The 12072-nt window shown below is 48.6% G+C and overlaps 1 long non-coding RNA gene across 1 annotated transcript; it reads left to right on the forward strand.

Annotated features, from left to right (window-relative positions):
* The first annotated feature begins 9933 nt into the window (after window positions 1-9933).
* LOC126000966 (uncharacterized) lies at window positions 9934-11626 on the forward strand. Its single transcript, XR_007492864.1, has 2 exons — window positions 9934-10076; window positions 11176-11626. It is a non-coding gene; the product is annotated as an uncharacterized LOC126000966 (long non-coding RNA).
* Window positions 11627-12072: the final 446 nt, after the last annotated feature.

Here is a 12072-nt window from a genome sequence, read left to right on the forward strand (position 1 = left end):
CTTGAGAATCCAACCTGCTGACTAAATTCAAGGCATTTGTTGCCATTGGGATTATAATGGATACTCAGTCTTGGTGTTACATGCTCCAAGGAGATAGCCCCTGGCACCCCAGGGGTTATGGAACTCACCAAGCTCTCCATTGGTCCCTTGCTTCAAGGCTAATGAGGAACATGTTCAAAAAGGTACACATAGTTCTTCTAGAGAGATCAAGCGCTTTGTTACTATGCTGGCACTCATCATTCCTCCCCCGTAGTCTCAATCCCTGAGCCCAGGAACCAACTGCTGAGAATTAGATAGGCACTTTGCCAATTTACCTTTGATGCTGTCCTTGGGAACTTCAACTATTCCCCTGATTTCTTCAAAGAAAGCATTCACAAGTCTTGCTGCCAGCAACCCAACAAACACATTGTAAAGAAACACACCAGAATTCCTGTGAAGAGGATTCAGGCTCCATCTGTGGCCACTACATAGTGTTTTTATTTATTTATTTTTTTGCCACACTCAGCAGTACTCAGGGGTTACTCCTACCTCTGCATTTAGAAGTCACTCCTGTTAGGCTCAGGGGACCATATAGGATGCTGGTAATCGAACTTGAGTCTGTTCTGTGTTGGCAGCGTGCAAGGCTACCCTGGCCCCAACTACATACCGTATTTTTCGGCCCCCTAATTTTGCAGTTAAAACATAGGTTTAGGCCTATATTCGCTGTATCAGACAGAACGTTCCTGTGCTGCAACTGTATGTACCACAGTGAGCCAATCACAACAAGCAACGGTTCAGAGGTTATACTGTAATAGACTTCCTCTCTGACTCTGGCCAATCTGAGCAGGCTTTTTACAGTGTAGATTCGGGTCCAGAACATTGTCTAATTTGCATGCATAAAAAGCCTGCTTGGATTGGCTGAGTTAGAGAGGCGGTCTGAGCAGCCTTGCAGTGATTGATCCCTTATCATAGGCACCTTTTCTGACAATTCCCTGGTGGCATCAGTTAATCTCCCCCACTACATGAACCAAACAACACCCAATCCTCAGACCCTAGCACTGAACCACCAACACGGTTAGCTGGGTTTTGCCAGAAGTGGCCCCCAGATCTCCTGAGTACTGTTTGGGAGCCCCCAAGAAAGAGATTTGGAAACTCTGCGGCCTGATTTTTTTTTTCCTTTAGTGGCATATTGAAACATTTTTCTGGATATACTTGGTGTATAAGACGACCCCCAATTTCGGTTGACTTTTTTTGTTTCAAAAGTCATCTTATACGCTGGAAAATACAGTAGTTTCTTTGTTTTGGGGCCACACCTGGCAGTGTTCAGTTGTACTCCTGCCTCTGCCCTCAACAGTCACTTTTGGCAAGGTCCAGGGGAACACAGAACCCCAGCAGGCTCTGTGAAAACTCAAGTACCCTGCCTGCTGCACCATCTTTTCAGCCTAGTGTTCCTGATAGAACCTAGAGCTCCAGCATGCAAAGCATGTGCTCAAGACCTTTGAGCTATCTCCCTAGCTCTAGAACCTTTTGTTTTTGTTTATGACCATACCTAGCAGTACTCAGTGGCTACTCCTGGGCCTCTATGCTCAGGAATAAATTGAAAATGACTTGCAGTTCTCCTTTGAGCTATTTTTTTGACCCCTAGAACTTTTTGTTTATACCCAGTAGTGTTCATGTCTTATTCCTGGTTCTATGCTTAAGGATCACTCCTATTGGTGCTCTGGGGACCATCTGAAGTACAGTGGAATGAATCAAGTTTGGTCACATGCATGGCAAACACCTCACCTGTTTTATTATCTAGACACTGACCTCCAGAATTTAGAAAAACATACAACACCCTTTAACAATGCACATTTCTCACCCCTGGTGGTATCTCCGGTTTCCCTCCTGCCCTCTCCCTCCAGTCTGCCTCTATGGCAGACATATTCTCTCTCTCCATTTTTTTTCTTTTAGACACTGTGCTTTTCAATAATGTTACTGAAAGGGTATCATGCATATCACTTTATCTCATTTCAGCATCCACTTTTTGTCTAGAGGGGTCATTTCCAACTGTCATTGTCATTAATGGTCCCATTCTGCCCTAACTATACTCTCCTGCTATTTGTGGCAAGCTTCTTACTATTTTGCTTATTGTTCATGTTGTAAGCTATTTCTTTCCTGCTACTTGATTCCTTCTCTCTTGACTCTCACTACAACCCTCTTTTTTGTTTTTGAGCAATATCTTGCAATACTGAGGAATTATTCTTGGCTCTGCATTCAGGATTCACTCCTGATAGGCTCAGGAAACCATATGGGATGCCAAAGATAGAGCCTGGATTAGCCAGGTGCAAGGCAAGTACTCTACCTGCTATACTCTCTCTCCATACCCCTCAAACCCCACTGCAGCTTTTTTTTTTTTTAAACTTTACATTATTTTCTTTTATTTGTTTGTTCGTTTGTTTTCGTTCACCACCTGTTCCTTGCTCTAAGGGATGCTCCTGGCTGAACACAGAATCCCAGGGGACTGAACTCTGGTCAGTCACATTGTAAAACATGAGCTTCAGCTCTTATGTGGGCTACACCAGGCGGCACTCATGAGTTACCTCTAGTTTTCTGCACTCAGAGCAAAAGCAAACAAAGAAACAAAAAGAAATAGCTTCTGGCAGGCTTGGGACGTTATAGGATGCAGGGATGTCCTTCCTGAATTCTTTTTCTTTGTTTTTGCTATTGGGCAATACCTGGCGGCACTTAGGTGTTACTCCTGGTTCAGTGCTCAGAAATCACTCCTGGTAGCAGGCTGTGGGAGGGACAACCATATGGGATGCCAGGGATTGAATCTGAGTAGGCTGAAGGGCAAATGCCCTACCTGCTGTGCTATTGCTTTGCCCCTTCATTCTGAATTCTTAGCAAGACTGAGTAACCCCCCCCCCCCATGAGATATAATTCCAGGAAAAGGGAAACATCCTAACTTGAATGAAACTTCAGGAAAACAGAACTTATTTATTTTTTTTGACCACGTGACTTTTGGGGTTATCTTTTAGACTCTTTTCTTTGGGAAAAGAACTGATAGTTCTCAGGCACTACTCCTGGCTCAGTGTTTAGGGGTCACTCCTGGCAGTGCTCAGGTGACCGTGCAATGTTGATGATTGAGACTTGAGCTTTGGGTCTAGATTTTGTAGCTTTTAATGATCCAAATTGAATTTGCAGCTTCCTTTATCTACCTAATTTGTTTCTTTACCTGATTTTTTAAAACCTACCAGCTTCCACCCAATGAATCAAATTGGAACTATGTGTGGCCAGAAAGATAGCTCAGCATGTAGGAGATTGCCAGTAAGTATATGGTCTGGTGAGCAGGGTCAAGAGTGAATTCTAGAGGGCTGGTGTAATAGTAACAGTGGCTAAGACTCTTGTTTTGCACGTGGCCAACCTGTGTTTGATCCCTGACACCCACACAGGGTCTCCAAGCTTGGCAGAAATGATCCCTGACCATAGATCCAGGGTAAGCTCTCAGGGTTACCACACAATACAGGGTGTGGCCCCAAAACAAAACAAAAAGAATGAACTCTAGAGCATAGCTGGGAGTGGTGTGCATGGCTCTCAAAACAAACAACAAAAATATGGGGCTGGACAGATAGTACCTTGTGTAAAATGTTTGCCTTGCATATAGTCCACTGGGGTTTGGTCCCCAGCACAGCATATAGTCTCTTCATTCCCCACGAAGACTGATCTCTGAACAGTCCCCAATGCCACCAAGTCTTGCTCCAAAACAAAAAACCCAAAATGAAAACCATAATAAATTGAAACCAGTTGCAATCTTTGACTTTTTCTTATTTTATTTTCTTTACAAACATTTAACTACTTTCTTTCTTTTTTTTTTTTTTTTTTGGTTTTTAGGTCATACCCAGTCGTGTTCAGGGGTTACTCCTGGCTCCACACTCAGAAATCGCCCCTGGCAGGTTCAGGGGACCATATGGGATTCGAACCAATGACCTTCTGCATGAAAGGCAAATGCCGCCTTACCTCCATGCTATCTCTCCGGCCCCTATTTTTCTTTTTTTTTTTTTAACTATATTTTTCTATGTTCATTTTTTTTTTTTTTTTTGGTTTTTGGGCCACATCTGGTGACATTCAGGGGTTACTCCTGGCTATGTGCTCGGAAATCACTCCTGGTTTGGGAGGACCATAAGGGACGCTGGGGTCAGCTGCATGCAAGGCAGATGCATTAGAAGGAAAATTTGAAAGGAATACCAATGGCATAAGAACAGTAAAAAAAAGGGGCTCGAGGGGTAGCATGAGGTAAGGCATTTGCCTCATATGCAGAAGGACGGTGGTTCGAATCCTGCATCACATATGTTCCCCCGAGCCTGCCAGGAGCGATTTCTGAGTGTAGAGCCAGGAGTGACCCCTGAGCGCTGCTGACCCATTACTCCTGCCTCTGTTCACTTTCTTTTTTCTGTTTTCAATGCTGAGGATCAATCCCACCTTAAAAGCAAGATAAGGGCTTTATTGCTTAGTTACAGATACTGGACCTGTATCCACTCTTGAACCTGTTTATATCTTTCCCTGCCCATTCATTCACTTAATGAATTCCTTTTGGATTTGGGGTTTAACCTGGCAGCTGTCAGGACTAGTTACTCCTGGCACTGTTCCAGAGTGACCTTTGGCAATGCTCAGGTAACCAACCATGGGCATTTAAACCATGGTGGCTGATGTGGCCACATGCAAGGCAAATGCCTTACCCACAGAATAATCTCTGCCTCATCAGCCATGAATTTTTCTTTTTTTTTTTTTTTTTTTTTTTTTTTTGTTTTTGTTTTTGTTTGTGGGCCATACCCGGTGACACTCAGAGGTTATTCCTGGCTATGCGCTCAGAAATCACTCCTGGCTGGGGGGATCATATGGGATGCTGGGGATTGAACCCAGGTCCATCCTGGGTCAGCTGCATGCAAGACAAATGCCCTACCGCTGTGCTATCGCTCCGCCCCTGCCCTGAATTTCTTATGAGATCTGTTCTTGCACTGTGTAAAATACATAGTAAGCAAAATATATATAAGTAATTTGAGAATTAGGATTAGTATTGTGACAGTTGAAGAAATAGGGACCAGAGTGTGCTGCCTAAGGATGTAACATTTAGTTTTTAGTCTATATCACTCCTGCATTGTGAAGGGCTTACTCTTTGCTCAGGCATCACTCCTGGAGGGGCTCTGGGGACCATTGTGCCTGGCATTAAACCTGGGTCATCTGTGTGCAAGATAAGTGTCCTTCCTGCTGTACTAGCTCTTCCTTGCCAAGGATGTACATTTAGATTGAGGCTTGAAAATTTGCAAGAACTGGTGGTAGAAAATAAGGGAATTCAACCATAAGGAAGAGTTTGTGTTATAACCTTCACACAATCATGAGGTTTTCTTTTTTTTTTATACAATCATGGGGTTTTAGAATGATCCTTGAAGACAAGCTTGGTGTGTAGGACACATGTAAAGATGGCAGGGAGTTTAAGCTATTATCATCTTTCACCTGGATTACTGCAATAGTCTCCTAGCTTCCTAGAGTTTAATTTTCTTAATCTCTTCTCTAGAGGATTACAAGACTCTTTGCAAAGCTTGAATCTAATCATGTCCCCTTGATTTAAAAGACTTCAGGGCACACATCTAATCTAAGTAGTTTAGGGTGAAGGTTCTTGCTGTTCTCCAGCCTTTCAAAACAGATAACAAGCCTTTGCTGTTCTAGTGGCTTCTTGTATTTTTGGAAACTTCTTGCTTCGACTTTCTCATTTCTTTATATCCCTAGCTGGGCAGCAATTAATAGAAGACCCGCTTCATCTCGAAGGCTGTTTAACTTACCTTATTTAGTGTATATATATATATATATATATACTGCTGAGCTACATCATGATCTAGAGGTTGTGTTTTTGGAAATTATCTGTTGAAGAAAATATATATATATGTATATATAGTTGTTTTCTTGTTTTTTGTTTTGGGTCACACCTGGTGTGATGCTCAAGGGTTACCCCTGGTTCTGCACATATTTTGCTGGGGGAAACACTATGGGATGCTGGAGATCAAGTACTTGTTGGCTGTGTGCAAAGTAAGCGTCCTACCCGTATATATCATTGGTATATAACATGTTTGTACAGTTCAGTGTTTGTATATATTATGAAATGATCATTGCAATAAATATAATTAATGTCACCATAATTACAAGAACTTCTGCTGACAAGAACTTTTAAAATCTTGGGCCACACCCAGCAGAGCTCAGAGGATCATGTGATGTCTGGAACTGAATCCAGGGTTCCTATGCAAAACATGTGCTTCAGCCATTTGAGTAATGTCCTTCTCTCTAAGACCACTGATCTTCTTAAAACTACAAAATATGGGCTGGAGAGATAGTGCTTAGGCTTTACATATAAGGGGCCCAGGCTCATTTTGGCTCCCCCTGCGTGGTTTCAATCTCCAGCACATTAGAGAGAACAATCCCTAAAAACTGCTGGGTATGGTTTTCTACCTTAAAAAGGTTTGTTGTTGGTTTCTTTTTGTTTATGGGCTACATCTAGTGGTTCTCAGGGCTTAACACCTGGCTCTGCTTGCTCAGGAATCACCCCTCTTAGTGCTAAGGATTGAATGGGAGTCAGCTGCCGGCTAGGTAGCACCTTACATACACTAACTGTATTATTCTACTCTTCTCTGGCCTTTCTCTTGGATTTTGTACAAGCCTGGGGCTGGAAATTAGAATCAGTACAGTGCAAGTTAAGCACTCTACTGCTGAGCTACATCCTGATCTAGAGGTTGTGTTTTTGGAAATTATCTGTTGAAGAAAATATTTCCTTTTGTTTTTGGTTTTGGATCACACCCAATGGTGATCAAAATTTGCTTCTGGCTCTGTGCTTAGGGATCACCCCTGGCAGTGGAAACCAAATGGGATGTTGGGGATCGAACCTAGCCCTGGAGAAATTAAACAGTTTTACGCTTCTTGTTTGTTTTTGGTCACACCCAGCAGCGCTCAGGGGTCACTCCTGGCTCTACACTCAGAAATCGCTCCTGGCAGGCTCGGGGGAACATATGTGATGCGGGATTCGAACCACCATCCTTCTGCATGTGAGGCAAATGCCTTACCTCATGCTACCCCTCGAGCCCCTTTTTTTACTGTTCTTATGCCATTGGTATTCCTTTCAAATCTTCCTTCTAATCAGAGGAAGGAGAACAGAGGTGAAAATACTAATTAGGTAACCTAGGTTAAACATAACTAGGCCTGGAGTAGTTTTTACGAACCTATGCATGTGTTTTGATTAAGTGGTCAATTTTCCAGTAATTAGTTTTATGTATAATTATATTTTCGAGGGGCTGGCACCCAGTGGTACTGATGCTTCAGACAACTTACTCTTTGGTTCTTGGGGGACTATGTAGTATTTTTTTAGCCACACTCAGCTGCGCTCAGGGGTTACTCTTGGCTCTCTGGTCAAAAATCACTCCTGGCAGGGTTGGGGGTACCCCGTGGGATGCTGGGAATTGATCCCGGGTCGGCTTCATGCAAGGCAAACACCCTACCCCAGTGCTATCGCTCCAGTCCCAGCTATGTAGCTTTGGATGGAATCCAGGTTTCCTGCATCTTAAACATATCTAGTTCTTTGAGACATTTCCCCTACCCCAATTTTATGTACAATTTAAACTCTTCAGAAGAGAGAAAATAAACATTATAAACAAATTTATAATCATGGGTTCCATTGAGAATCTTATTAGCACTTTTTTAGAGTGGAAGGTGGGTTAGAAAAATAACTCAAGGGGCCGGAGAGATATCATGGAGGTAAGGCGTTCGAATCCCAGCGTCCCATATGGTCCCCCGTGCTTGCCAGGAGCAATTTCTGAGCCTAGAGCCAGGAATAACCCCTGAGCACTGCCGGGCTTGACCCAAAAACCACAAAAAGAAAAAAAAAATAGCTCAGAAGGTTACTTTTTTTTTGTTATCCCATTGTATTTGGTGCTACAAGCATCAAGGATCAAGCCTTCCATATACAAAGCAAGCACTCAGCCTGCTAAACTATTTTCAGGTCTTGTTTATTTGGTTTTGGACCTTACCCAGTGGTGCTCATGGATTACAGTCAGGAATCATTCCCTGGCGGTGTTCCGGGACTGTATGCCCATCAGAAACCTTTACCTGCTCTACTCCATCAGGGCTGTTTTTTATAAAGGAGACCCTGGGTGGGGAGTAAAAGGAGGTAAAGGTTCTCTCCTGTCTACTATTGAAAATAACTCCTGAGCACAGAGGAGGGATCAGCCCCGGATTGTGGGGTATAAGATGTTCCTTGTCCCCACCAAACCAAAAGAAAATTACAAAAATGAATATAAAATGTTTTAAATTGAGAAACAAATTTTATTTCAATCCTTTAAAAGCAACAGAAAAACTTGTGCTCAGGAATCTTCCTTTTGCAAGGTTTGGGGGACCTTCCTTGTGTGGCTGGTACCGGGTATTTGAAGTTCCTGTTTTTGGAGAGCTCTGGAGAAGCGGCGTGGTTTGTCAGAACGTGACCTACACCTGCATTGAAGAGCGGCGCAGTGAGGCTGTAGCGCCGAAGTCGAACCCTCCTGTTGCTTACCACGCTAAGCGCGTTACTTAACCTAAACCAGTTTCAGACACGCAGAAAGGGAAAACGATCCCCTTTGACACGGTAGATGAACGTGCCCGACAAGGAATCCAGAAGAGCCGATTCTCTTTTCTTTGCATTCAGCTGCGCATCACTAATTTGCCAAAGCGTCCATTTCTCGGACGAAGCGAGGCCAGTGAGAAGTGCCATTTCTGGTGCATTTACATCCGTACTTCCAGGGCTAGCTGTTGAGCACGACCAACTCCACCCCGGACACAAAAAGACAGTAGTTTCTGTGTGTGGAGTCCTGGTGGCTGGGGGCGGCGAGGAGCCAAATACTAACGAGCTTTTCCGAACGTTTCGTCGTTAAGTCCTCCTCGTTCCACACCCAGCGTAGGTCATTTCCTTCCTCCTAGACTAATTCTTACAGGTTTCTCGGTGAGCCAAAAATACCTGGCCAAAAGAGAGCCCAGTTTGGAAAACGGTGACAGTCATCGGCTTCTTTAAAAGAAACAGTCGTCCTAACTGGTCCGGGCTGAGTCTCCGCGGAGGCAGCGCTCAGCTGGCGTAGATGGAACCCAGTCGCAACAAGGAGCAGGTGGCGCGTCGGCCGAGACAGAGAGACGGGCGCCTCGGCTTTCCCCGCCGACCGACACTCGATCTGCATACGAGGAGCGAGCTGCAGCTTCGGGGTGCCCGTTAGCCCGGCGCTGGCCCGCCCGCCTGCGCACAACCGTGATCCGCCTCCCGCCGGACCCGCCGAGTGGGGCGCGCGCGGCGTGCGGCTCCTCCGAGGATCAGTTACAGTTACGAGGCTTCGGAAACGCCGCGGCTCGCGCCATTCGGGGCCCGGCGCCGCGCTCCCCGTTTTCCCTCAGGGCGGCCTCCCCCATCCCCATCCCCATCCCAGGCCCATCCCCGGCAAGGGGGGAGGGGACGGGAGGTGGGGCTCTCGGGGAGCGGCGGGGAATTCCCCCTCCAACGAACGTTCCCGCTAGTGGAGCGTCGGCGCGTCAGCAGCAGGGGGTAATCCCCGGCGCCAGCTGCTGCTGACGTCATGGCGCGTGGCCGCCGCCCCCCGCGAGCCCCTGCCTCGGGGGCCTCGTCGAAGCCCCGCCCCCGGCGCGGCACGCCCTCTTCCGCTCCCCTCCCGGCTCCTCCCCGTCGGCGCCCGCGGTAGGGGGCGGGGCTCCTTGGGCCGGGCGTGAGCGATGGCGTGGGCCGGAGGGTCGCCGGGGAGGGCGCTCCTCGGCTGGCTCCGCCCGTGGGCTCCGCGTCGGCGTCCTCCGCACCCTTGGCGTCCCTCCTCCTCCTCTTCGCCCCGCCTCTCCCCCGCCCATCCGCTTCCCCGCCTCGCCGCTCCGACGCTCTCGCGAGACTTGGCCCAGAACATTGCGGATCGGGTCGGCGCCATTTTGGGACCGAGACTGGCGGTGGGGGAGGGAAAAGCGGCAAAAGGGGATTATTCAAAGTACCGAAAACCTCCTCCCGGGATCGAGCGCGGCGGCACCCCAGGCCCGGAGCCCCTCTGGTGCGGCCGAAGGTAACGCCGTCCCCGGGGCTCGGCGCCGGCGCCTGCGGAGGCCGCGGGGCCGGGTAGGGCGCCGGGGCCGGAGGGTCGGGCCGGGTCGGGTCGGGAGCGGCGTTGGCGGCGCGAGGTGCGCGGCGGGCGGGCGGGCGAGAGGCGAGGCGAGGGAGGCGAGGCGAGGCGAGCTGCCCGCGGACGCGGTGGGGCGGGGAGCGGGCCCTGGAGCGGGCGAGGGCTGCGCGGCGCCGGAGGCCCGTCTGGCCCGCGGCGGGCTCGGCCTTGTGGCGGAGGCGGCGGTTGCGGGCCGGGGCTGCGCGGCTGCGGACGGGCTCGGGCTCGGGCTCGGGCTCGACGCCCCGGGCGCCGCGCCGCGCCCCGCCTCGCCTGCCTGCCTCCCGCTCCTCTCGCCCGCGGCCGACGCCGACCCGTGGCGCGGCCTTCGCGGCCCCCGGGCTCGCCCCGCCCGGGCCCGTGGACGGAGACGGAGACGGAGGCGAGCGGCGCCGCGTCGCTGGGAGCCGGCGGGCGGGCGCGCGTGCGGGGCGCGAGCCGCTCGGAACGCGGTGGCCGCGGGGCTCGGCGTCCCCCGCCCCCTCGGGCTCGCGCCTGGAGCCGCAGCCGGCTTCTCCGCGCCCCGCGCTGGCGGCTCCGAGCGATGCTCTGCCCGGCTTCGCCGGCCGCCTGGGACGGGGACGGGGACGCCCGGCCGGGCCGAGGCGCGCACGGCCGCTCTGGACGCGGCTTTCGGGGCCCTCCGAACGCTCCGGCCCGTTCAGGGAAGGAGCCCCGCCACACGCGCGCTCCTCGGGGGGAGGGAAGCCGACCCCGTTGAGTCCCGCCTCGGGGTCCGAGGTGCCCCCGCCCCCGCCCCGCGTGCGATCCTCGCCGCCGCTTCCTGCCCGGGCCGGCCTCCCCGCCCGCGCCTCCCCCGCTTTCGGATTCTTGGCTCACTTGCAGCCTCTTTGGGGTCCTCCTGACATTTCCCGGAGCCCGGTCGAGTCTGTGGAAGTGATTCTTCTTCCCTCCCGTGGGCAGTCGGTTAGGACGGGATTAACTTTTACCTCGAAATGGAAACGCGAGTGTGTAATTTCAGTTTGTCTGATAACTTTTGCAGGTGATCGAATTACTCAGATATGAAGATTTTCTTCTAGGTTTTGTGTGAAAGGCCCCGGATATTTCAAGTGGCCATTTTGGAATTACAATGTTTTTGGATAATTTTGCCCCAGAAGTTTAAGATCGGCAGGAATCGTCTCGGAAGTGTTCTGATAGTAGTGAATGTTTCTACAAGCCGCTTAAAAAGAGTGACGGACACCGCTTCACTATTTCGGTTCAGACGGATTCTATAACATACTCAAGTATTGCAGCTGGTGGTATTTTTGCCTCCCCCACCCTCTCTGTTGGTGTTCTTCAGCCAGAACTGTAAGATATGTTTGATTTGTGTACTGAATAGTTCCGACAGTTTCAAATTACTGTTTAAATATTTCTGACGTCCCATGGCAGTTTATTTTTACTTTTATTAAAAATTTTAGGAATTGTTTACCTCAACCCTTTTCAGATCACAATGGGACAGAGTTTCTAAATGAAGACATTGAAAAACACAATCTTTCTCCTTCTATCTTTTATTTAAGTGGGATTTAAGATGTTGCCATTTCCCAGCAGCATGGTAGTATTGAGATAGCTATGTGTCTGTAGATGCTGAATGTTTAGGAATGCCCTTCAGATGTGAAGTTTCTTTTTGTTTTTGCTTTTGGGCTCATAACTTGGATATTTCATCTGGAGTGGATAAGTACAACTGTGACAAATACATGGAATAATTCAAGAAGACTATAGAATCTTAAATCCAAGGAACTTGGCTTATTCTGAAGATAGCCATATGAAAACTTTAAAACAGAAGTATGGGTAGCTGACTTGAAGTAGTAACTCTATGTCAAATAGTCGTAGGTTAAGTATCTTTAAAGAACTTGGATATTATTTCAGAGGATACAAAATAAAAAAACAAACTGGAAAACAT

This window comes from Suncus etruscus, chromosome 2, assembly GCF_024139225.1.
Source record: "Suncus etruscus isolate mSunEtr1 chromosome 2, mSunEtr1.pri.cur, whole genome shotgun sequence".
NCBI classification, from domain to species: Eukaryota; Metazoa; Chordata; class Mammalia; order Eulipotyphla; family Soricidae; genus Suncus; species Suncus etruscus.